The 27,387-nt window shown below is 44.5% G+C and overlaps 1 long non-coding RNA gene across 1 annotated transcript; it reads right to left on the bottom strand.

Moving 5' to 3' along the window:
- Nucleotides 1-1,102: 1,102 nt before the first annotated feature.
- On the bottom strand, nucleotides 1,103-14,367 carry LOC146798448 (uncharacterized). Its single transcript, XR_014969164.1, has 5 exons — nucleotides 14,251-14,367; nucleotides 14,109-14,153; nucleotides 13,961-14,024; nucleotides 13,819-13,876; nucleotides 1,103-2,957 (listed from the first exon to the last, which is right to left on the bottom strand). It is a non-coding gene; the product is annotated as an uncharacterized LOC146798448 (long non-coding RNA).
- Between the last annotated feature and the right edge of the window lie 13,020 nt (nucleotides 14,368-27,387).

Here is a 27,387-nt window from a genome sequence, read left to right as displayed (position 1 = left end):
CCAAAAACGTCTGGGAATTATACAATACTTACCAGCAAACTTCTTCTGTCAATAACGATGACACACTAGATTCATGTCATGCAGAGTCCAACAAATGAGTTGAAGTCCACAGTACTTATATTTTGAATGCATATGTTATCTGTTTCAACTTTACATAGTCTCAGATGGAATGACTGTTTGTAGATCCACCCAGTGGGGAGCGTAGCCTATGGTGGTGTTAGGCTCATAATCGGATATTTCGGATGTCTGTACTGTTCGACATTGATGCCAATGGTCACCTGCTAACAAAGTGTACTGTCTGTAATGTAACATTGCTTTGCTGTGTCTTGCAGTTGAATGTTTTAAGAAAATCAATAAAATAAATGTAAAAAAATTAGTGCTTGCCAAGAGACTGTTCGACAAGATAAAGTGCTGAGCATTTTCTGACATGAAGAAATTCATCACCAGACATAACCATCTCTGCAATTTAGTGTGGAAAGCAAGATCTTTCATTGTCCGTGAATATGAAAGTGCGTTCAGATGTGACACCCATGCTGGTGAATGGATGACATCGACACACTCCACAGTCAGCAAGAGTAGTTGCCACTCCTCTAGGCAATTTCCTAAGTACAGGGTTGCTCGGAAAAATAGGAGGGAAACATTGGTTGGCTGTCACCCCCTACTGTGGCCCCCTAATCAATCCTTCTCTGCTAATGCAGACAATGGAGATCTGTTTTGATATTTTTTGGAGTGCATCTGCCACAACATACCACGGAATCCACCTTGTTTTCCACTGAATGGTTTAGCCAGTTACCTAAAGGATGTAAGTGAAACACACAAAATCCATAAGATTATATTATGGATTCCGAGTACTGTCCCAGTCTGTGCCGCAGCACACACTTAAGTCTGTGCACAAACTGGTACAGTGTGCTGTTTTACAAATATTTGACCCCCCTGCAGGCCAGTGTAGTGAGGGATTGAGCCCACCAGCAGAGGGATCTTTAGGACATCTGAAGGAAGTGACCCAACTAGGGTCACCCAGGTCACTCTCAACCTCCACTAGCCTTCCAAGAAAATGAAGAGTTGATGACGCAGTAGAAAATGCAATCTAACTGGTTTATTCACAAAGTACACTGCAGTGGAGTCCAGTCTGACCAGCCTTCCATGCTCCTATGATGACTGACGGGGGACTGACTCTAACAAGCATAAAGTTACATTATGTATTTTGCATAGCCCACAAAGACCCACCCATTATGGAAAAATACAGCTTGGGTAAACACTGAACAAAAGGTAGGCACAGAAGGATGAGCGAAGAGTCTGAGACCGGGCACACACTATCTCTCTGGCGAGGTCATACAGTCTGTGCTTGCAGCTGGAATAGTGGGAGCACCCTCTATGTCAGGGAAAGGTATGCATTAACAAGCAACTTTCTCATGCTTCAGTGAGGACTAACCTTGGAGATGCAAATGCATCTCAGCAGCTTTCTGCTGAGGTAAGCAACATGAGACAAAAGCTTAGTTTCAATCATAGAGCGTAATGAAGGCTGTATGAGAGAAAATGGCAGCACAGATGCTAACTTAATCTCACAGTATTTGCAGGGATTGGTTAAATATGTATGCAATAAATATTATTATGAAATAGCTACATAAATGCAAACATAATACAATGTAAAGCATGAGTGATGTGACCACAACACATTTCAATGCGAACAGACCCTCCTTTTAGCATTTATGAGCTAACACTAACGACTTTATTCTTGCTATCAGGTAAAGGTCTTTACAATTCTAAAGGTAATACAAAACTGGTCAATCACAGGCTACTATTGCTAACTTATGAACTATCCGTCAGAACTAAATACTCTATGAGGCTAAACACGTGTGGTGTCAGCATTGATACACAGCAGGCACAATAGGCTAGGAGACAGGGTATACAGGGACATATTCCTCATGTCAGCAACCCTTTTGGCTCAGGGCAGAAACATACTTTCACGTGGTAGCTAATAGAATGTATGATACATAGACAGGCAAAACATAAATGTGAAAGTAAACATTATGAAGTAAGATCCAAGGCAGAGTTGTTGTCAAGCAAGCTATAAGTGAAGTCACATGTGCTCCTACCCATCTTAGTCTCCCACACCCCCTCAATACAAAACAAACTGCCATATTAACTATCATTATAGACATCTTCCCAATGTACGTGCGAAAATCAATAAGTGTCATATATGGAACAGGAGAAAAGGAATTGAATGTGCACCAATCGAAACAATTGAATTATCAGTGTATGCCGTCCTGTGCTTCCCACTGTGATGAGCCAAAGTATCAAACGTGTTCAGAGGAAAGAACATGCAATGGAGCCAATAGGGATAAAGCAAGGAAATGTGACAAAGTTCCCAGCGTCCATCTAATTAATTAGGGGTAGGCGCAGTTGAGCACCGGCAGAGCTGTTCATCTAGCTCGGATCCAGATCCCACGTTACAGGGAAAGGTATTTCTTTCCTTAGAATCACAGTCCATTTGCCCTGTTCGTAGACTGTCCAAACAATGCACCTATTTCCCTTTCCTTACACTATTGTTTTTACCACGGCAAGGGTACATGAACCCTATTCTTCAGCAATACAGTCCATCCCTACTAATCTGCACTGTTCCTCCTGTGGGGGTGCAAATTATACCTCAACACTCCAGGCACAGAGGGATCAAGAAAAAGGGGGTCAGACTCAAGATGATCAAGGGGCAGAGGCTCGAACAAAGGCGAGCCCACAGGCTGGGGCTCAATGTGCTGGGACTCAAGCACAGATGGACCAACAGGCTGGGACTCCTACATAGCCCCTCTTTCTTTTGTTTTTCGGTGGTACTGCCTCGTCCAGCATCTCTTTGCTCTGTAGCTTCACCTCAGTCGTATGCATATGGATGTTCCATAACAAGCAGCTAGGCAGTGCATCAAGTCTGGGCCCCTCTGTTGTGACTGCAGGGCATTCTGGACCTATTAGTGGATCGAATGCAAACTTTCGGTTAACTGGCAAGGATAAAACTTAATAAAATCTTTCTTTTTCTCAACACTAAGTAGTGCGGTAAGACTCAATCCATTTACTAAAGTCTTTAAAAAAATAATAATGACATCCTTTGAATTATTACATCCATCTATTCCTATATTATCCATCTGAAGAACATCAGAAAGAGAAAATGTGTGGTGCGAAATTACCGGGGACATACAGGTACCCTTCCTAGTTTTGTGCGTGATGCACACCATACAGTACAAAGGCTAGGCAATGTCTCATCATAACCACGGGAAATACATCAACATTTAACTTTCTTTTTTTCTTCCCTAGCCATTTAAGTCACCATCCCTCATCCATTCAAATGTGCCCTACTTTCAACGTACACATTGTGACTTCCGGTACCCACCCAGCAGGGCCTGCTACGAACAATCTTTTCATTTCATCTTGGTCATTTTCCTTAGCTGTCTGATCTGAAAACACATTATTCCTTCCCACATCATCAGTTACTTTCTGGTGGGCACTACACTTACTCACAATTCACAACCAGTTACTCAGGCTAACTAATAAGGGACTTGTGATGTCTCTGCGACTGTATGTAGTGTTGTGGCAACATGAGCAATAGTGGTGGTGCCACCTGGGAATTTAAACAAGAGCCATCAATCTATAGTTCCCCTTAAGGATCAGATAAGGGAACATCAGTCTAGTCTACCCATCTTTCACCTCCTTTTCCTTTTCAAGCCCATCATTTGGCAGAAAGGAGGGGCAGTAACATGGCTGACTTCAAGGTGACACACCTTTTAATCATGACATTTTTGGCTATCAATGCTAATTTATAGCCCGTTAGACATGCACTGGTGAGGCACTGTGTCTCTGTTTATTCAAGGGCATGTTCACAGCATGGAGTAACATAACTGTAAGATCAGTGGCTAAAACGAGTCCAATCGATTGTCTTATGGAGACAGCCACCGTCATGATCGTCCCCTAGACAGCTCTAGAGGGCTCCTGAGGTAGCAACAAAGACAGAAAGTGCACAACAATCCGTCTTGTGTACTTACAACACAAATCAGCACGCAACAATATATGTACCAAGCCAAGAAGCCAAAGAAAGAGCAGTTTGTTAGTTGCCCAAGTGTTAGTTGCCCAAAAGACTGTTTCAGGCTTTCAGGGTAAAGGCTCATGCACCTCATGCACCCCATGCACCTCATTTAATGTGTTAGTCCGCCAAGGAGCTAATCTCCTACCCCCATTCGGCAGTTGGTGACCTAATTAGGAAACCTCCTGTCGACAATACTTCCCCTTTTAAAAGCCTACTCCCTGTCCATTCAAATCTAAATGCATTAACTATTTGTTAGAAATAGGGGTCTAGGGGTCTCCAGTTGGCTGAGGTAGGTACCTTTATCCAAACAGGGACCCTTCCTTCCAGTCAGAGCAAGGGGGATACACACTTTAGATAGCCCCTGCTCACCCCCTTGGTAGCTTGGCACGAACAGCCAGGCTTATCCCAAAGGCAATGTGTAAATTATTTGTACCACACCAAATGCACATCCTCGGTCTCTGTCACACTGAAACCAGACAGTCAATCCACAAACAGGCAGAGGCACACAGAAAGGTTGAGCATGAAAATAGCCACTTTCTAAACGTGCTATTTTCAAACACAGACTTTAAAAACCAACCTTACTAAAAGATGTGTTATCAAATTCTGAGTTCAGGGATACCAGACCCCAATGTTCATCTTATCCCTATGGGAAGATATGCTTGTAAAATATTTTAAAGCATTCCCCATTCTATCCTATGGACAAGATAGGCTTTCAATAGTAAAAAAAAAAAAATGAAATTGGCAGTATTTAACCATCAGGACACATTACTCACACCAGTACACGTCTTACTTTTCACATACACTGCACCCTGCCCCGGGGGGTACCTTGGGCCTACCATAGGGGTGTCCTATATTCAAACTGCGGGCAGGCCCTGTGATGGCAGGCCTGAGACATCTTTTCGGGGCTACTCGTGTGGGTGGCACAATCAGCGCTGCATGCCCACTGGTAGCATTTGATTTACCAGCCCTGGCACACTCACTGCACTTCACGAGGGATCTACTGGAAAACAAATATGCCGATAAGGGAGAACCAAGCACAATATCAAGTTACACAGGGAGCACTTGCACTGTGACACTGATCAGCAGTGGCAAAGTGCCCAGAGCATCTAAGCCAGCAAAAACAAAATCCAGCACAGCATCAAAAACATAGGAGGCAGAGGCAAAAAGTCAGGGAAAACCATGCCAAGGATGCCAGGTCTAACACTATTTAACTGTACTGTCCCTACAACTTAGCTTTGTGTCTGAAACGATGAGCAAGTAACTACCCTTTTTAAACATTTTTATAGCTGCTCTGTCTTTCTGCACAGTCCTAAGAAGCACAGCAGAGCCTAGGACTCCTACCAGTCAATGTGAATCCGGGCAAAGACCTATTTTTGAAATAAGTAGTACCGCCAAAGAATGTATTTTAGATCAGTGATTGAAAAATATTGAGCAGCAGAAAGAACCATTAGCAGAAGCATAGCACTGGCTAGAACAGCAGGAGGTTGGAAAACCACATTTCATGAGCTTCACACCAATCAGTCGCAAAATTGTAGACACAATCAAAATAATGGGGCTATTTCAATGTAACAGTCTTCTCCTCACCAACACCTTTCTCAACCAAATCCTAATCATACACAACAAGGCTCACAGCCCCACTCATTGTATCCAATAGTAAGGGATACGAGGCAAGATAGCATTGTCTATAGCTTAGATCAAAACCAGCGATATCTGTAACAATCCCAACTCTGCATCGCCTGTTGCCGATAAAGTGAATGGCGCATCTGCAAAACTCAGGGGGGGGCAAGTAGACTAAGTACTCTCAAATGTCTACAACCAGGCTGCTATTTCAGAAAACACATTAGTAACGAATTTATGGACAAACAATCAAATCCCCGTTCAGGAGGCAACTCCTGCCCACTATAGTATAATCTAAGAACACCTTCAAGTGAAGTAAAAGAAACATCAGACACACTTCCATCTGTCTTCTGGCGACAAGCCGTTGACTTACCCCATCCCTTTCCTGGGTGGAATGAGAGAACCCAAAGGCATGACAATGCGGCCGAGCAAAATAAGTATCCCCATTGAGATCGCACAAAATCTGCGGAGCAGCATTTTTGAAAACACTGCTCCTAGAAACCAAACAATATTCCTAAAGACAAGCTGTTGCCCAAAAGGCTCATAATTTTTCTCACATTCCACACACCTTCCACACGAACTCACTGAGCACCTTCATTAGCTATTACTCTCTACTTTTCCCACTTCAGATCACACGTACGGGCCCACACGTTTCTCCAATTCCATCCAGTCTCTATCCTCAAATCCACATACCTGTGTCCCAGTACTCACTAATATCAGGGTATGAAAAACCACAGTGGAAAGAAATAACAGACATTATCAGCACTGCTTGCCATGCCACAAGTATGCGCGTTAGCGAAAAAAAGGATGCTGCGGCAATATGCGAGTCAGGGGTACTAACAGTTATAATGGCCACAAATGGCGGGGACAAAGGAATATGTGCCATAGCCTACACAGCTTGGGCAACATGGCAGGAGCAGAAACAGCAGAAATAGAAACAACAGCTCATCCAGGCTCTCACAAAGCATATTGTACACAAAGTACCCCATAAAGGAAGAAAAGCCTGTTTTCTATGGAAAATGAGACATAAGAGACAGTCAGGACTCTGAAAGTACTCGTGAAATATAATGCAAAGGTGTGTTCAACATATAGCTAGATCAATTTTTAATAATTGCTAAATCTCCCATGAAGAGAAATAAATGCATAGGACAAATTAAACCTTTACAAAGCCTGTTAGTCAAAACAGAAAACTTAGACTGCTAACATCTAATTCTGTCCTCATTCCGCACTTCGTATCACAGCAGTCTCTCTGTGCTTGTGCTCAGAAGCTGCCCAACCCCCCACCTTTTTCCCTGTCCGCAGAATGCAAAGGAAAAGAAGGCTGTATATTCTGCAATCGTCCTACTAAACAAAATAATGAAAAGCCCCCACAACACAGCTAGCAACTAATAATCCAACAAAAAGTATTAATCATGCAGAAACAGAGAATACAGATTATAATAATCAAGAAGTAAAATGTGTGCTTTGCAGTTTACACTCTATGTTAGGAAGTGAAGTAACCTATGTTTTAAACAAACTGCAAACTGACAAAAGTTAGCCACAAACATAAATTATAAGAAAGGTCTTTTCATGAAGATGGGAGGAACAGGGAGAAAATTCAGTTCCTTATTTCAAGGCCAAAAGCCGCAGTAACTGAATCACGAACTGTGTGTTTCAACTTTGAAAATCCTTTTTATTCAGCATAAATGTGCGCTGCCTGAAATGCTTGAAACACCTTTTCCAAATTAAATACAGGTTATATTGCGAGGTCCAATCCAAATTAAACACACTCACTCTAATCAATCATGAATTTATTACTTGAGCATTCCTTACACTACCCATCAGACTAAAAGCATCAGCATCTGAGCAGGGCTCATTCATTCATTTTTACTTGCATGCCACTTTTCAACTGCAACTTCATGTCTGTTGCTCAAAACAGCTTTCGTCATTTTGCAATGTCCAAAGCTAAATGTGAGATCTGGGCGCCATCTGCGCACCCCTGCTGTTCTCTTTTTTTTGTTTTATAATTACATCATGCTCTTTAACTGTCTTATTTCACATTCTCCCCCCATAAAACATTCCCTCATCCTTTCTCAAACCACTCTTTCTAGGCAAAAACAAACATATATATATTTATATATATTATTACTATATTCCTTTCTTTTTCTTTAAAAAGAGACTCCGGCTGATCTTCTTCCAATGGGCATCTACAAAGCAACAATGACAGCAAGAGAACAAATTAAGCTCATTCCAGGCTTTTTCAAGAAAGGGCCCAAATTCATTATTTTGCCTGGCAAAGGAATTGCAAGTATTTTTCGAAAAAGGCAGTCCTCAGACTGTACCAAAAACAAACTGACGGTGCACCATATTCACAAGCAGATTCAAGTGCTTGTTCCAAAGGTGATCCTCAGACCGTGTCAAGCAAAGGAAACCACAAGTCATTCCTCAGACTGCACCAAGACAAGACAGTCCTCAGACTGCACCAGACAGTCCGAAGACTGTACCAAGACAAGGCAGTCCGGAGACTGCACCAGGCAGTCTGAAGACTGTACCAAGACAAGTAGACAGGCTCTAGCCCCAGGCCTTTTCAAGAGTAAACCGAATTCAACAGGTGGTCTGACAAAGCGTTTGCAAACACTCTGTACCTCAAGAGTTCATGGACCTACCAAGTTAAACAAGACAGCGCCGCATTTACCTAGAATCAAGAGGAACTCACCTGGTGCACACAGGTCAAACAAGATTATTCTCCACTGCCGACCCCAGCCAAGATGACCACTAGACGAGGAGCTGCCCGATCAGACATGCGGGGCAGTGACTGAACCAGGCTCTATCATATGGGGATCCCCGATCCACCCATCTGACCGGACGCAATCCCGACCCCACAGCCCGACTACGGGCAGGATGGGTCACCTGGTGGAGTCCCTGTTCAGGTGCCAACTGAAGAAAGTGACCCAACTAGGGTCACTCGGGTCACTGTCGACCTTCACAAGCCTTCCAAGAAAATGAAGAGTCGATGACACAATAGAGAATGCAATCTAACTGGTTTATTCACAAAGTACACTGCAGTTGAGTCCATTCTGACCAGCCTCCTATGATGGCTGACAAGGGACTGACTCTCACAAGCATAAAGTTACATTATGTATGTTGCAGAGCCCACAAAGACCCACCTTTTATGGAAAAATACAGCTTTGGCAAACACTGGACAAAAGGGAGGCACAGAATGAGAAGCTAAGAATCTGAGACCATGCACACACTATCTCTCTGGTGAGGTCATCCAGTCTGTGTTTGCAGCTGGAATAGTGGGAGCACCCTCTATCTCAGGGAAAGATATGCGTTAACAAGCAACTTCCTCATGCTTCAGTGAGGCCTAACCTTGGAGATGCAAATGTATCCCAGCAGCTTTCTGCTGAGGTAAGCAACATGAGACAAAAGCTTAGTTTCAATCATAGAGCGAATTGGAGGCTGTTGTACAGATGCTAACTTAATCTCACAGTATTTGCAGGGATTGGTTACATATCTATGCAATAAATGTTATTATGAAATAGCTATATAAATGCTGAAATAATACAATGTAAAGCATGAGTGATGTGACCCCAACACATTTCAATTCTAACTCAACCATGGGATTCCCTTTACCCTCTTTCGAAGCGAGACCTTAAGGGTCACACTAACTGTATGCAACTTCAATGTGGTACATAGTAAGTGTGCCCCAAACAGCTCCTTTGCATCAGTACATGCATCTGTTGTAACGCACAGAGGAAAATTTATTTCTCATTTGCATGGGTCCACGCCTCCATATACATGAGGGAATGCATGCTTGAGATCGCGGTGGTGCCCACGTTGCACTGGTGGAATCTGTATTAGAATATGTGCCCCACAAACACCTGCAGCCCCTTCCTTAATAACAAAGTGCCCTGGGGATTGAGAAAGCAAGAGCAAACACATATTAGACCCCAGGACACTTAGTGTAAATCAGCCACAGATCTCATTCAGAGGTAATCTGTATTTTCTCCAGTGCCACCCATTCACCAAAATGGATTTCTGTGAACCCAGGTATCTGGGATTAGCTGGTTGGACTCTGGTTGAACCTCTTGACTTGCTATTGAAATCAAAGTGTTATTGAGATCCTTGATGTAGACCATCTTGCTCATAGCATATATAGAGAATTTGTGGCCTATGTCCAAAAATCCTCACAGCTGCGAACAACCCCAAATCCCCTGATGTATTCCTTGTTAGCTAATGTGATCCTTAGAACAGCCAACAACCCCCTGCGCAGGTTTACAGCCTACAGAAGTACTTAGAGGGGATACAAGGATGGGGAGATCTCATTAAGCTAGAGTGGAGGTCTTTGAATGGTGTGCCCTCAGAGGAGCAACATCAGCCATACTGACATCCATTAGACCAGCCACTGAAATTCTCATTTGCCAGTCAACATACTTAGAGAAATCAGATGGGGGCAGAAGTTAGTGATTAGAACTGCATTTCATTATTATAGATAGCCCTTTGTGCTACAGTGGAAATCACTGGTTGTGTCGCACCTCACTGTAAATACCGGGCCATCTTTCACCCAAATGAAACATTACGATATTCTGCTACCAGACAAACTTACTACTCTTGAGGACATAACTGAAAAACTCTGCATATTTACATAGGGAAAAGCACATTAGTTGCCCAACTGATGTTGGGGAGCTGCTCTTATTAAGCTACAATCCCGAACAAGCATTTGCAAAGCATATATGTGTGGCCTTGACAAGCTGGTGTCTTGGTTATTTAATTATTTTTTAGCTTTCATTGCGAGCAGATGACTCAAAAAACAAACAATAAAATTTGCTGTCACCTAAAAGTGCCGCTTTTTTGCATATAATCCCATTGTTATATTTAAATAGTATTCATCGATGAAACTCTTTAATCAGGGAAGTTTTTCAAATAAGCCTTTCAGCTGCACCATGCATTTTTTTAAAATTATTATTATTATTATTATAATTATTGTGGAGGAGAGTAGAATAAATCGCCATCTGAACAAGTACTCCAACAGCCGGCAGCAACAACGTTACAATGCCACATAAACACTTCAAACTTTAAAAAGAAGTGAAGGTAAAACAAATAGCTGGTAATTAAAGTTAATATAAAAAATAAACACAATAAAAAGCACAATTTTAACCGACTTTCCAGCTAAAGAGAAAGAAACTGCGGGAAAAAATGTGTAAGGTTTCTAAGACACTCAAAGTAATGACAGCCAGATGGTTAAGTGAGCTGACCCACTGCCCCATGCTGTATGCTGAGGCGGGCGGAAGCAACATGTGCATTAACAGAGCAATGGATGCAACCCGCTGCCTACAGCCCCTGTGTGAATTAATATTATGTATGATTTTTATGAGAAAACTATAGTCTGGCATGACAGCCAAAGCCGTCTGAAGACCAGACTTAAAAAAGTGTAGAAAGTAGGCGTCACTGGCAGGTGGTTAGTTTCTGATACACTGCAGCACAGTGGAGACATGTTTTAAAACTGTCACTCGACACTAAAACCCTGGGCTGCCTTACCACCTACAGCACGGCGGAGATATGATCAGCCTATATTTCATGTGGTCGGTTTATGTGTCTTGGCAGATCACAGACACGTGAGAAGGTGCATGTCTTCACTGAGCAATGATTACTGAGAGATCGTTACATGGAGATAAAACATTTGTATGAAGTGAAATGTAAACCTTCTCTGGGTATTATCTGGTGTTAAACCTGGCCTCATTGCTAATAAGCCGTGCAGATAACAGACAAGATTACAACTGTGGCTAACATAACAGTCTGAAATGTTAAATAGTGTGTCTGCTGTTCAAATTAGGTCTCTAGGCAGCAACACAATGACAGCCCACACTTTGAATCCCGGCTGCTGCATAAAACTGCACGTTCCACAGCTATTCTACATGACCCCAGTTCAGACAATTGCACATCCCTCTGGGCCTCAATCAATACATCCGAAATTTAGAACATTGGAAAGTCAAATGCTCTATTGAAGACAATGGAGTTGCAGAGTGTCAATAAAGACTGGTGTATTCAATTTCAATAATAACTGAAGCAGCCTCTCTGCTCTCACATTCAAATGTTTGTCTTTCTGCTTCACTCTGTCTCAGTTAGAACATTCTGCCCTCATAGGGCTGGATTCTGAGCTGCCCAATACGAAGGGTGAACATTTTCAGGAATATGGGACCAGGATTTCTGTTCATAGCTCGGTATTCCCACTCATGTACCCTGCAATTACAATCTTGCAGGCCTGATATAGGCAATAATACGTGGGCACATAAAGCAGAGGGAAAACGTGCTTTGAAAAGCACCTGCTAAAATGCATAATCGTCCTCGGTGGTATCTCGCTCCAGAAGCCTCATGATCGGACCCACTAAATAGGATGGTTTGATTCTGTAATAGAGTTTCAACCTCGAGGTATACCAGTATTGAAATACCATCCTTCAAGTTATCAGCCCAAGTTCCACGGGAGAGGTGGGGCTTCTAGCACATTTTATTTGTGTGGGCCCCACTGTACAATAGAATGTGGTGGTGCTTGATGGGAAGGATAATTCTAGGTTTGACGGTCATAGAGACGGTACCTTAAGTGCTAGGAATAAACTTGCTGCCTCTTACCGCACTTATGTGTCCAGCACGTCCCTGGTTGCAGGGAGTTAAGAGAGCATTGTGTATGTCCAGGGGGGACTGTCCCAGAGTGGTATACCATCTGTCGATACTGCTGAAAGGCACTCGTAATGTGGGCCGCAGTGCCTGATTTAGAGTTAGGTGGTAAATAAAAGTACAAAGCAAACACACTGAGATGATGGACGGAGCACTGAAACTTTTCAGACACTCACCCACAGTCACAGATCTGGGTTGAATCCATCATTATTATTTAGCTCACTTCGCCACCCCAGTTCAGACACAGCTATATGCCAATCAGGCTTGACCCTGTGCCTCTTGGGAACAGTCCAGCCCGAACTGCGAAGCCATGTCTTGCCATGTCTTCCCTGGACCGCAAACAAGCATCCTGGGACCGGTTTCGGGCTAACAGCCCTCATTAGCCAGGCTAGCTTGAATCCAGTGGCAAAGTGAGCAACCCACTTCTGGGCATACCCTGCCAACTTAGGGCAAACAAAGTAGATGATGGACAGAGCGCTGAAACTTTTCAGACACTCACCCCCAGTCACAGATCTGGGTTGAATCATCATCATTCTTTAGCTCACTTCGCCACCCCAGTTCAAACCCAGCAAAATGCAAATCAGGCTTGACCATGTGCCTCATTGGAACAGCCCAGCCCGAACTGCCAAGCCATCTCTTCCCTAGACTGGAAACAAGCATCCTGGGACCAGTTTCTGGATAACACCCTTCATCAGCCAAGCTAGCATGAATCCAGTGGTAAAGTGAGCAAGGGACCCACGTCTGGGCATAACCTGCCAACTTAGGGCGAACAAAGCAAACACAAGATGATGGACGGAGCGCTGAAACATTTCAGACACTCACCCCTAGTCACAGATCTGGGTTGAATCCATCATCATTATTTAGCTCACTTCGCCACCTCAGTTCAGACCCAGCTATATGCAAATCAGTCTTAACCCTGTGCCTCATGGGAACAGCGCAGCTCAAACCACAATGTCAGATCTAGCTTATTGCCGAAAGTTCCTTACCAGCCACTGGTATTCATTCTTGCGCCCACCACTTACCAATCCACAATAAAACACAAACAAGCATTGGCATAGCCAAATAGGTCTCGCATTTGGGACCTTATAAGTGTTTAGCCATGCAACAGGTGATGTTGTTGCACCAAGGATATTATGCTGGATAACTAAACACGTATAAGGTCCCAAAGGCAAGATCTATTGGCCATGCCAATGCTTGTTTATCAAAAGTCTGGGAACGCAGAATAAAAGGACATTTGTTATCTACCAAATGTATTTACATTTTTCTTCCAAATGCAAGTCAGCATGCAAGAAAGAAGGTGAAGAATAGCAGTGAAATGAGCAAGCGACGAGAATGAGTGACATACAAAACAAACCTAGACGACCCACGATGTGAAGTGATAAAGATAATAAGCCAATGGATACGAGGCGACACCCATGGGGAAAAAACGTGCTTGCAAACGTCACAAGATGTGGACCTTACCAAAGCCTTGCACTTACTGAAAATAAAAAGAAAGAACTGCCAGTATCTTGCGAAATGACAATGTACTACGAACGCCTGAAACAAGGAGTTAAGCATTAAAAAACGGAAGCAGTAACAAAGTATGTCGAGTGAAAGTGATGAACAAAAAAATGCTGATACCTTATGCACGAGGTACGATAATGAACTGCCAGTATCTTGTGAAAAGACAGTTTGCTACGAACTCCTGAAACAAGAAGTTAAGCGTTAAACAACCAAAGCAGTGACAGAATATGCCGAGTGAAAGTGATAAACAGAAGAAAGCTGATACCTTAAGCACGAGGCACGATAATGAACTTCAACAAATGCGGGTCCCCTATAACGAAAATGATGAAATACACTAAGGGTCATAGCGTACTCCCAAAACGTCTGCATCGGTACAACTAAAAAGGAAGCCAGGTCCTGAGACTAACCTGAATGTACGCCAAACATTCTTCAAACGCTCCTCTCGTGGCTGCACGTAACACAATGCTATTACAAGCATGTGCATAAGCGGGCTCGGTTTTAACAACATGGGGAAGGTCACGTGATAACGTGGCGGATCACGATGAACCCAACAGTATACGGCGACCATATCGGGAAGGTGTGGTGATCCTGAAAGCTCCGGCCATCCAAAGTGAAGAGTACACATAAATAACAGCGCAACAAAGGTTACTGATTGCAATGTGGAGTTAATTAGCGGCAAGATGAAGAAACCTGAAAAGAGGGACCGGACACATCAGCTTAGTGTCAGTAAACACAGTACGGCGGCGGCCATGATGGAGCAGGATTACTGGACTGGGAGCTAAAGGCCCACCGTGCAGTGCGTCTGCAAGAAATAAAGTGCATGCATGTGATCTGAATGCTGCGGGAGGGAGAAGCAGTGAGGATTGAGGACGCGTTGCTGCCTCATTAAGGGAAAGGCAGCGTCTATTGTGAAAGTTAAAGCGCAGCATGAGTCACAGGATGTTTTTGCGGTGCAGCGGTCCTGCCTGCTGTACATGTGTGCTCTGTGGCGGGGGCGGTTGAAGCGAGGAGGGGAAAACAGAGCGGCCACAATGAGTGATTCACATGATGTTTTTGTGGCGCAGCGGTCCTGCCTGCTGTACATTTGTGCTCTGTGGCGGGGGCGGTTGAAGCGAGGAGAGGAAACCAGAGCGGCCACAATGAGCATGCAAGCCACAAATGCTAACAAGCTTAAATCAAAGCAAGCCAGACGCGTGGCCGCGAGACGCGCTCTGTGGTGGGGGAGGGGGAGGCGCGTTGAAGCGTGAAGGACTGGGTTATTCTAAGACCCAGCGGTGCCAGGGGACAACACCTGAAACCTTCGTGGGTTACCTGTTCTGGCGTACAAAACACAGAGACACGGGACACTTCCAGCGACGTCAGAGATCAGCGTTTATTTACTGCAGGGATACAGAAATCACAATAAGTACACAACGTGTAGGTTCTCGGAGACTGCTTCAAATTGCAAAAGTGGATCGCTCCTTTTATACACGTTTTTGCCATTGCACAGTATGGCGAACAAAGGTTACAACTCAGTTCCCACAGTAAACTTCAAAAGAGTCGTGTTCATGTTTCAGGAGGCCGGAACATAATTACAGCAGCATTGCCGGTTCCCAACTGTAAAAACATATCTACCCCGCAATAAAACACATTCCATTCTGACCGTAAACACATTAGGAGAGGGGACAAAAACAGATGCAAAGAAAGGACAAAGATGCACAACAGGTTAGAAAAGAGTGTTGGGAGTAATAAGGGAAACTTGATGACAGGATCAAAGACCTCGTGTCCAATGCATGCATGACTGAAACAATAGGCTAGCACAGCAAGATGAGCCTCGAGCGGGGCCATCTGCCTTCGCCGTGTCATTTCCCTTATCGTAAAAGTCACCCTCAAAGAAACACGTGTCCCTCGTGTAAGCTTGGGAGTCCCAGGGTCACGAAGCGGACAACGTCCGTTCGCTGGCTACTTGAGGGCAAGAAACAAAATGGATGCCGTATCTAAAATGGAACCCGAGGGTTTGGATGAACAAACCCAAAAATGAGACGAACCATACGTGGTTGCGTAGCGAAACTGCGTACACCCACTATACTCATCATTTGCGGTTCGTAGACACCAAACTCATCCATATTCGTCACCACTCAAAAAGTGTCATTCCGTCTCACACGGAACCTCAGACGCTCCTTTTGCCCTCATGTAGGCAAGCACTAGTCAAGATCGGAGTCGATTTCAATATTCATCAGATCGTTCACCGGCTGCTGGAACATCATTCTATTCATCAACATCTCCTTGGTAACAGATGGCCGTCTTATACACGTTGTAGCACAAAGGCCACATAAGGCAGGACCACACTGTACACAAAGACAACACGTGAATAGAAACGTTACAACAACCCCTACGATCATCAGAATCTTCCAACCCCAAAACCATCCTAGAAGTGTCCAATTACCTTCGTACACGTGTATGGACTCGGAAATCTTGTGCAACTTTGAGATGGCTTGGTAGACAGTTGGAGCATTGTCAGGAATGAAAATGCAACAACTCGAATGGACAACTTTACACACACCACCTCTATCTGCAAGAACAACATCTAGAACCATCCGGTTCTGCAACGTCATGAGTCTAAGAAACCCTTAAAGAAATCTCCTGCTTCTTGACCGGCAGTATCCTCTTTGCTAATAACGCCTCTCACAACTCTAGTCTTGTGATAGTCTGAGGCAACTGTGAAAGTCGGTGGTAAAAGATTCGCAATATAACAGGTACCCGAAAAATCACGGGGTAACCATGTATATGCGCGTTCATAACATACGAAATAAGTGCCCTTAGCAGTCAGGAAAACAGGGGAAGAGAGCATCGGTAGGACATACGTGTCAGTACAAGCACTGTTCCCAAGTTGTGCTCTCGGATTTCGACCCAAACCTTTCAAGCAGAAATTACCGAGGTGTGGTACAATCCATATTGGGGACGAGCTCTTAAGCTGTCTATCACCCACTAAAACACTGTACTCAGCCTCACTCAGATCCTTATAGGCTTGCACCTCTTCATCTGGGATAAGCGATGCATCAAAAACATCTCTATCTAAATCCGCTATCGCTATCGCCAAAGGCTTGTGGTACGGACCGGGACCAAAATTGACAGAGCGTGGCTCTCGACTGGGGTAGGAATCTAGTGCACTACGAAACATAGTTTGAAATGCTCGAGCTGAACCCTGGGAGCTGTAAGGAAGGACCAAATACGGAATACCCCTATCCATGGTATGTGGCATTAACCCACACACCCAACAGTTGGTAGTATTCATCACCAACTGATGCTGATGTAGGAGTTGAACGAAGGAGTTATTCATAAATTCCGCACGTCTAACCTGTTCGTGTTGAGGCAAGGGATGAAAAGAATGTTGTGAAACAGTGGTGATGGAGCTTAGTTTAGGAGAAAGAGTAGGTGAAACAGAAGGTAATAACAACTGTATTCCAAAATACACTCCGCCCACCAATAGCATAGACACAGTCAGAAACAGTAGGAATACCTGAAACAGAAAACATTTTGTTCGTACGACCCTAAGCAACTCTGATTTCTGCGCCGACATCCTTTCTACTTCCAACAGCTTAGAGAATGCCATCCTCTACAAACCGTCCGTGACGTACTTGACGCACTTCGTTCTGAGTAGCGATTATCAATTCCCAGGGGTTCCCAGGAATCGACAAAAGTAACCGACCTAGCGTCAGAAACCTGCTAAACAGAAAGGAGTACCCGCACGGCCCTACGGTAACCCGGATGGTAGGGTTTCCTCAAAACATTCAGTTTTAATACAAATCTCTTAGCAGTGAAAAGCACATAAAAACTCAAAAAAGAAGGGATGTAATTGTCCAAAATGTTCATAGCACCAGAAAAAGGGAAATCAAATATACGACTAATTTTTATTAGTCCTTGAACGAAGAAAGTATCGACTTCTTCCAGGTCGAGTTTGCTCTACAAACAATTGTTCAGCTGGCGCAACAGTGTTCAATGAAGTGAACGACGAGTCGGACCTTGGGTTCCCTGCTACGGATGACTCCACAAGTGGGTTTGGCAGCGACAAATCATCTCCTACAGGTTGAGCGTCACTAAACCGCACAAAGTTTAAAGGAGTCTCAGTTTCCGATGCCGCAATCCCAGTTCTCACCCAACCGTCTGTTGGTGAGGAGATCAGTACCTTTTTCGTGTGGCCGGCGTGAACCCAGTTTTTCCTGCCCTCCAATCGAACCGCAGTCCTCGTTGTCAACAAGACTTGAAAGGGTCCTACGAATCTTGGCTCCAAGTTACGTTTCCGACCAAAATTTCGGGTAACGACCCAATCGCCTGGCCGGAGCTGATGTCCAGGACCCTCTGTGTGCGCCGGTAGAGCTTCAAAGACCTGTTGATGGATTAACCGTAGTTTAGTGGTCAAATCATGAAGGTAATCAATTAGCATTGGATACTCAAGACTATCAAAGGCCTTAGGTCTCGGGACTCCCCAAATGTTCGCAGGGCGGCCGAACACAATCTCATATGGGCTAAGCCCTACTCGAGAGTGTACAGTCTCCCTGGTTGATAGGAGAGCCAGAGGCAAGGCATCAGGCCATGATAGACCAGTGGTAGCTTGTATTTTTGCAAGTTTCAGTTTCAGGGTACCATTGTACCCTTCAACCAAACCCGCTGCCTGAGGATGATTAGCGCTATGGAATTTTTGACGGATTCCAAGGCCCTTACACACACTCTGCATCACACTTCCCACAAACTCACTTCCATTATCCGACCACACGATCCGTGGCATTCCATACCTAGAAAAGTATTCCTTCAGCAGGATTTTCGCTGTGGACAGGGCAGTATTATCCTTAAGAGGATAGGCCTCAATCCATCTAGAGAACGCACAAACCACAACCAAAACATACTTCAAGTTATTGCATCTCTCCATATGGATAAAGTCCAGTTGGATAACCTCAAAGGGACAAACAGGGGGAGCAAAATGACCAGGTGGAGTGGGGGTGCCCTTGCCAGGATTGTGCATCAAACACACCATGCAATTCTTAACCACTCTCTCAGCACACTTAGTAATACCCTCATTCTTCCATATAGGGGACAAGAACTTACATATCCCTTTTGCACTAATATGTGACAACCCATGAGCCATCGTCACGACAGCTAATACGTACGCATCTGGTAACATCCACCTCTGACGTTCCGTCAAGTCAACCCAACATCCATGCATATCCAACCTTCCCATACTTTCTTTCCACTTGATCTTTTCAGCTTCAGTTGCCTCGTTCTGAATTGCTTTCACACTCTCAACAGTGTCTTCACACATACCAGTTTCCGTCGGCCATCTCACTGAACTTGTCAAGTACATTCGGGTTGTAAGATTCTTAGCCGTTTCCTTAGCAATCTCATCCGCAAATGCATTACCACGACCAACATCATCCGTCACTTTCCGATGTGCACTACATTTAACAATCGCCACTTGTTTAGGCAATGTAAGTGCATCCAAAAGATCATTCACGAGCTGCCCGTGTTGGATCTTCGTCCCATGCGATGTCTTCCAAAACTGTGCGCAACGCCGAATGCGTACTGACTGTCGGTAAACACATTCACTCGCTTTCCCTTAGACAAGACACATGCCCTTGTCAATGCAATCAACTCTGCCACTTGTGCTGAATTCTGATTCAATCTCGCAGTTTCCACGACTGTACTCAACGTCACCACAGCATACGCAGTCGTCACATCGCCATTCGGCAATTTAAAGCAAGAACCATCAACATACAAAGTACCATCGGGATCTGTCAATGGAGTGTTTTTCAGGTCCACACGACCCTTTGTTTCTTCCTCAGTTCGTAAATAACAATCATGTGGTGGTACATCATCTGATTCCATATTAATCGGCAACAATGTCGCCGGATTCAGTACATTACAACGCTTTATCTGTATATGACTTGCCAAAAGGGTCAGTTCGTACCCAGACAACCTTGCACTCGTCAGATGTTGAGTTTTTGTACGATTCAGGAGAGTATCAACTGCATGCGGAACCATCACTATGAGCATATTATCCATGACAAGACCTGCGGATTGTCGAATAGACGCCGCAGCTGCCGCCGTCGCCCTCAAGCAGCTCGGCAACGCTCTAGCTACTGGGTCTAAGGTCGAGGAAAAATATGCACATGGGCGCTGCTTGCCACCAAATTGTTGCGTTAAAACACTCAACGCACAGCCTTCCCTCTCGTGGACGTATAGTGTAAATGGCTTGCTGTAATCAGGAGTACCTAACACAGGAGCCGAACACAACGCATCACGAAGTTCAGAAAAACTTTTCTGACATTCCTCCGTCCATGGCAAAGGAATCGAAACATCCTTGCACGTGAGAGCTATCAATGGCTTCGCTAACAGTGAAAAATTTGGAATCCTATGTCTACAGTATGACGTGATACCTAAAAAGGCACGCACATCTCTCTGAGTCGTCGGCACAGTCATTTGAGCAATTGCTGCGATTCTTTCAGTGTTCAACCTTCTTCCCGCCTTTGACAATAAGTGACCTAGGTAGGTAACTTCTTGACAACAATATTGCAATTTAGAAGGTGACACCTTGTGATGTAAGTCGCATAGATGCTGCAACAGTGACACAGTAGCAGTCTTGCAAATTTGTTCAGTGTCTGCAGCTACCAACAGATCGTCAACGTACTGAATCAAGGCCGCACCAGCTGGCAGCACGAATGCATCAAGTTGACTCTTGAGAGCTTGGCTGTAGATCGATGGGCTCTCACAGTAGCCTTGAGGTGCACGTTTGAACCGGAAGCTACGACCACCTAATGAAAAACCGAACAAATCTCGACATTCCTCAGCAATCGGAATGCTAAAGAACGCATTCTTCAGATCAATTACCGAGAACTATGATGCAGAGGCTGGAATCAGAGTCAGTAAAGCTGTAATGTCGGGCACCACAGGAAACTGCGGGACAACAATTTTATTTACCTCCCGTAAGTCAATAACTAGACGGTACACGGGAGGCTTGGAGGGATCAGTTCGCTTCAGAATAGGCAACACAGGACTATTACACACGTTACCTCGTGTCTCCTCAATAACATCTTTATCGATCAAATCATAGATGATCGCTAATAGTGCCCGTTCACCATCAAGGGAGATACCATACTGGGGTATGCGCGGTAATCGCGCATCAACTTTCAATTGAACAACATAAGGTGGTATATCCAGCAGGCCCACATCATTGGGACCTGTCGCCCACAAAGAAGCCGGAAGAGAACTCAATTCCGGTGGGAGCTTATCGATCGATAGATACATAGGGGAAATCACTCTCTGACCCAATGTAAGCTCCACTCCCGTAGGAGAGCAGTACAAAGTCGCATGTAACCTTTTCAACAAATCCAAGCCCAAAAGATTCTCACCACAACTAGTAGTCAAAATCAAAGGAGCTTCTAACTCATGAGACCCAATCGTAAGGGGCAAGGGGCTAGAAACTGGATTGCTAACGGGGGCGCTAGAGAATCCAATGGAAACATTCGTTAAGCCAGACAAAGGCGCGCCAGGGAGTTTCGAATGCATGATGGAACTTTTTGTTGCACCAGTGTCCAACAAAAAAGGCTCAACTATGCCCAATGTGGCAACTGCGACGTAAGGCCCTCTCTGATCAACCGGAACTGATACTTCTCCCTTCCTTTGTCTATGGCTGTCCTAGTAGATACCATCCGTATCAACATCACGCTCAACATAATAGTCGTCCACATGATACTGTGCAGATCTACCAGACGAGAGATCGCGTCGATCGAAACAATTCTGCGAGTCTGAGGAAGTGGCAAGACGCTCAGCCTGATTCTGAGTAACACCGCGACCTCTACCACGTGAAGCTTGTTGAAGACCACTACGACCTCCTCGAGCCGACACACCATTGTTCCTATCACGTAGAACTGGGCAATTAAACTTCAAATGGCCCTCCCCTCGACAATATGCACATTGATTATACCCCAACACAAAGCGAGGTGCGGGAGAGTCATTACGCACCTGCGATCTGGAAAACTGCGATTGTGAGCGATTTGGCTGTTGCGAGTCATTGAAATTTGAGCGCGGAGGATACGCTTGCTGCAATAAGACCTTAGTTTTAAGATACTTCGTTTTCTTATCTGCACGTTCGCTTTCTTCCTTTTCTCTGTTTTCGTAATATTGGGCCGTAGCCAATATTTGAGCAGTGGTAGAAACAGCCCACGAACTCTCAGAATTCTTCAACTTGTTGCTGAGTTCGGGCAACAAGTTCGATACAAATTTATCAACGAACAACCGCTGACCACCCTTCGAACTCATGGCCTGACCACTATGATCAACAAATGCTTCCTCAAATCTCGTAAAGAAATCAGAGACACTCTCATCCTTCTTTTGCTTACACGCGGACAATTTGTCCCAATTGACGCGCATTGCTGGCATAAGCGTTTTCATAAGAGTAATTATCCTCTGGGGCAAATCCACAATAAGCTGTTCAGGTTTAGCCCCACCAACTTGCTGGGCGTCTGCCGCCGTAAGGGCAGCCCAGTCACCGCCTAACTCAGCCGCGTGATTCTCGTGACGAATTTTCGCCCAAATCGGCTGAGGCACTACATTGCCAAACAACATGTCGATATCAGCAAGATTCATAACAGTAGCATCTACTAGTTGGGACAACTCCTTATAATAACCTGCAGGATTTTTACGGGGATCGGGCAAAGTTTGCTTCACCTGCAAAACTTCCGATCGCTTCCAAGGGAGGTGTATCCACACTCTCTGAAAACGTCCTGGGACAGCAGGATTAGCATTAGGATCACCTGGCATCCACACTGGGGGAACTTCCCGCATAGGATACTGACCAGGTTTTGCCATCCACTCTGCAGTCTCGTCTTTAAACAATGCTCGAGGTTGCACTGTACATCGAAAGGATAACAGGCGTTCTAGAGCATCTCGAACCTTATCACCTACAATCACACCAGTTGTAAATTGATGCTGGAGCTCAGAAACCTCAGACGGTACATTGTCGACCACATCATGATCCCACTCTTCCTTCAACGATTTACACATTTCCTCAAACACGAATCGTTGCGTGGGCGCATTAAACTGGGAAAATGTTTCAAACACTATACGCGAAGTGTACTTAACAGGATTACAAATCCATTTACGTGCCATTTTTACCAACGATTCACGTTCCCTACCATCAGGAAGCTGGCTGCGCCTCTGAGCAACATCAGAAAGAGTCGATCCAAGTATTGGCCCAAAAAGCGGAGAATAAAGAGTAGCAACAGCATTCAGGAGACGGCTACGAACAGAAGGAGAAGAAGAAGAAGGCACAGGAGCAACAACAGTAGGAGTGGAAACAGTAGAAGTGGACGCGGCACCAGGAGTAGCGGGAACGACAGGCTGAGGAGGGGCTGGGAAAGGCGCAGTAGGAAGAAAAGCCGGTAAAGGAGGATGAACAATTTGCGGCACAAGAGGATTCGGGAGAGCGGGAGGAACGACGGGCTGACCAGCAGCCGCCAAAACAGCAGGTTGAGGAATAGGAATAATCATAGGACCCACAGTATCTGGAGCATAGGGAGGTGGTGATTTCAACAAATAAGATAGTAGCGAATCTTCTATCACTTCTTCTCCCGTCTTATCGGCATTAGACGGTAACACCGGATAACACTTATCCACCGCCATATGATGAAGTCGAGCACTAACTTCCTGCTCTTTCTCATCTTTGTCTCGCTGATACTGTTCAGCATTTCGCATCACCGTAATGACACCTTCTCTTTTATTTTTCTTACTCTGTTTGATTTCTTTCTGCTTGGCCTCTTTACGCCATAACCGGAAGGAATCAAACATGGCTGGCCTAGCCTTCTTTTTAAACAGTTTAGCTTCCAAATTATCTAAAACGGCAGTTTCGAAACTACCATGTGATGGCCAACTAAGAACACCATCATTTTTAGTGTAACAAACCCAATATTCGTTATATACGATAGGACCCACGCCATGGCGACTATAGAGCTCGTAAATTGGAGTTCCAACCGGAGGTATCGGACATGAATCCTCCAGCCGGGAATCCGTTCTGCAACATTTAAGAAACCCAAACAAAGTACTATGGCCAGGCATTGTGAACACTAACCGAGTTTACAAACTTCAAGGGCTATCGAATTATGATGTCCTCGCACAAAAATGCAAGACCCTCGGTTTTGGCAATTGCAATCGTCAAATAAAACCCAACAACTAAGAACCACAAATGCTATGGAACCATGCAAACAACGAAGGAACGCTGGGAGCGACCCACAAATACTTAACTGAAAGAGCAATGGCGTCACCAGGAAGGCCCGTCTATCGTCTCGCCGTACAAAGGACTACGCCAGGTGCCAAAACAGGTCGACAGTCAGGGCATCAGCCCGTCGCAGCCGTCAGGAGGCGGGGATCTTCGCAGGAAAAGACGTCGGGCCACTTATTTTGACAACTGGATCGATGAAGCGGGGTGCACCTTCCCTCGGAGATTTCACACGAAGTTCCTCACGATCGTCGGGCTTTGGACCGGTACCGCTGATGTCACCCCACGTTGGGCGCCAACTGAAGGACTGGGTTATTCTAAGACCCAGCGGTGCCAGGGGACAACACCTGAAACCTTCGTGGGTTACCTGTTATGGCGTACAAAACACAGAGACACGGGACACTTCCAGCGACGTCAGAGATCAGCGTTTATTTACTGCAGGGATACAGAAATCACAAGAAGTACACAACGTGTAGGTTCTCGGAGACTGCTTCAAATTGCAAAAGTGGATCGCTCCTTTTATACACGTTTTTGCCATTGCACAGTATGGCGAACAAAGGTTACAACTCAGTTCCCACAGTAAACTTCAAAAGAGTCGTGTTCATGTTTCAGGAGGCCGGAACATAATTACAGCAGCATTGCCGGTTCCCAACTGTAAAAACATATCTACCCCGCAATAAAACACATTCCATTCTGACCGTAAACACATTAGGAGAGGGGACAAAAACAGATGCAAAGAAAGGACAAAGATGCACAACAGGTTAGAAAAGAGTGTTGGGAGTAATAAGGGAAACTTGATGACAGGATCAAAGACCTCGTGTCCAATGCATGCATGACTGAAACAATAGGCTAGCACAGCAAGATGAGCCTCGAGCGGGGCCATCTGCCTTCGCCGTGTCATTTCCCTTATCGTAAAAGTCACCCTCAAAGAAACACGTGTCCCTCGTGTAAGCTTGGGAGTCCCAGGGTCACGAAGCGGACAACGTCCGTTCGCTGGCTACTTGAGGGCAAGAAACAAAATGGATGCCGTATCTAAAATGGAACCCGAGGGTTCGGATGAACAAACCCAAAAATGAGACGAACCATACGTGGTTGCGTAGCGAAACTGCGTACACCCACTATACTCGTCATTTGCGGTTCGTAGACACCAAACTCATCCATATTCGTCACCACTCAAAAAGTGTCATTCCGTCTCACACGGAACCTCAAGCGCGCGCTTGGGAGAGCAAGCGAGGGGAAAGCCAGATAGCGCCTGATCGAGCGATGCTACGGAATGCGCGTTACTGTGCACGTAACCGCACACTCCATGCCACACAAAAAGCTGTGGTCGGCTTTTTAGAGTCCACTCACTAACTGTCTCGCCAAGCAGCGCATGCACTGGCTCAGGCGAGACCTAAAAATCTCAATAAGCTTATCCAATAAAAACTAGATGAATAAAATTAGAAAAAAACACTCCACCGCCTACTGTAAGCCTGTAATCAAAAATAAATTTGTACATAGTATCAAGCAGCTGTCTTTTAATGATATTGTACATGGTGCATTGTTGTTTAACCTTCCAATATGGCACCCATGCTTAGAAGGAATGTGTTCGGCATTTTGGAATGATAAACAGTTGTGCACTATAGACAAAAACATTTCAATATGGCTGCCTGGTTTAAAACCTGTGGCAATGCAGGAATGTGGCACACTGCGGAGAAAATGAGCAGCAAACTAGGGACCATTCAAACATATTGGGCAGCTGCAGCACCATCTAAAAAAGAAATTTAAAAAAGGAATGAACAGTTACTTATAATAAGGGAAAGTGGGAGAATAAAGGACTGGCCCACCAGCCGTATCACTGAATTTCACCCAATTTCAACAAAGATGCAACGTGATCTGGCAAAATGCTATCACTCATAGGGCAATAGAGTAAATGGCTGAAGAGGGTTGATCACCTGCCCAATACTGTGTTCTTTCATGGATGGAAACAGAGCGAGAGTGACACTCAAACAGACCAGTGGCAGGAATCGAGTGATCCAGAGCCCTTCTTTGCATGTATATCATGTATATCTATGTATTTATAAATATGTATGTATTTTCTTTTGATTTGTTTTTATTGTAAGTGTCTTTCAGACAACTAAAGCCTTGATGTGCTCCTAACTGGGTCTTACAAGGGTTCTTACTGTGCAAATCGCCTACACACCGTTTTTTGTCAAAGGGGATAATCAACAACATAACCCTTGTCTCTTAAGAAAATTGGTGATATACCATGTAAGACAGCTTACCTATCTTCTGCCTTTAACAGGGTGTAATAATAAAACACATCAATAAGCCCTATTGCCTTTAACATAGGCTTTTCATAATAATGATGTTAAGCCTTCTGCCTTTGTTGAGCCTTTTTCGTAACATAAGACCCACAGCATCTAATATAACATTTTCCATTGAACCAGGTTTATATCCCTTAACAATATATTGTTACCATAACAAGCTTCAGCCAGCTTTACTGAGCATAAATTCTCCTGTCAGCTGTGCAACACAGGCCCCTGTGGCGCGTGGGATTGTGGGGGTGGGGCAACCCTTCAGAGAGCCCAAAACCAGCTGGGACCCCATTCAGCCCATGACAAATGAATATCTGCAAGAAATGGGGGACTTAGCTGCCCCTTTTCATATTCTGCAGATGGGCCCCATCATTTTGAGTTATGCTACAGTCTCACACATAGCAACCATGAGCATACAGTCAAACAATTATAAATATGTACCAAATTACAGTTGGCAAAACAATATACAACCCCTATTATGAGGGCCTAATATGGATTCTAACAGCGCCCCAGGGTTTTTCGAAGAGGGTAACCAACAACAGCCTCTTTGACTAGTACAGTGATCTGTGTCTTCAATATTTAACACAGTGTAATACCAATTCATACTTAAAAACCTCTAGGCATTAATAAATGCTTCTCACAACAAATAAGCCAGGCCTAATCTAATTGTCAAAACCTTTCATCATGAATAAAATACCTCTCTATAGCCTTTAACACAGTGCAATACCAATCTTCCCTAAAATACCTGTTGGCTTTAAAAACGTTCCACAATAAATGAGCTATGCTTATTGGCTTTGTCATAACTTTTCGCAATAAACAGATCAGATGTTTGGCATTAGATATACTTTTTTCAACAAATGAGGCCTAGACCCTTTATCACTGGCTTGTCACTATAACCATCTCATGTCCACTATGTTAAACATAATTTTTCCCAGAAGGTATTCAGTCAAAAATTCCAAGTATATAACAATACAGTTGACAAAACAAAAAACAATCCCTCA

Source organism: Triturus cristatus, chromosome 9, assembly GCF_964204655.1.
Source record: "Triturus cristatus chromosome 9, aTriCri1.1, whole genome shotgun sequence".
Classification (NCBI taxonomy): domain Eukaryota; kingdom Metazoa; phylum Chordata; class Amphibia; order Caudata; family Salamandridae; genus Triturus; species Triturus cristatus.
The sequence above is the reverse complement of the archived record's forward strand: the minus strand, read 5'-3'. Positions and strand labels throughout refer to the sequence as shown.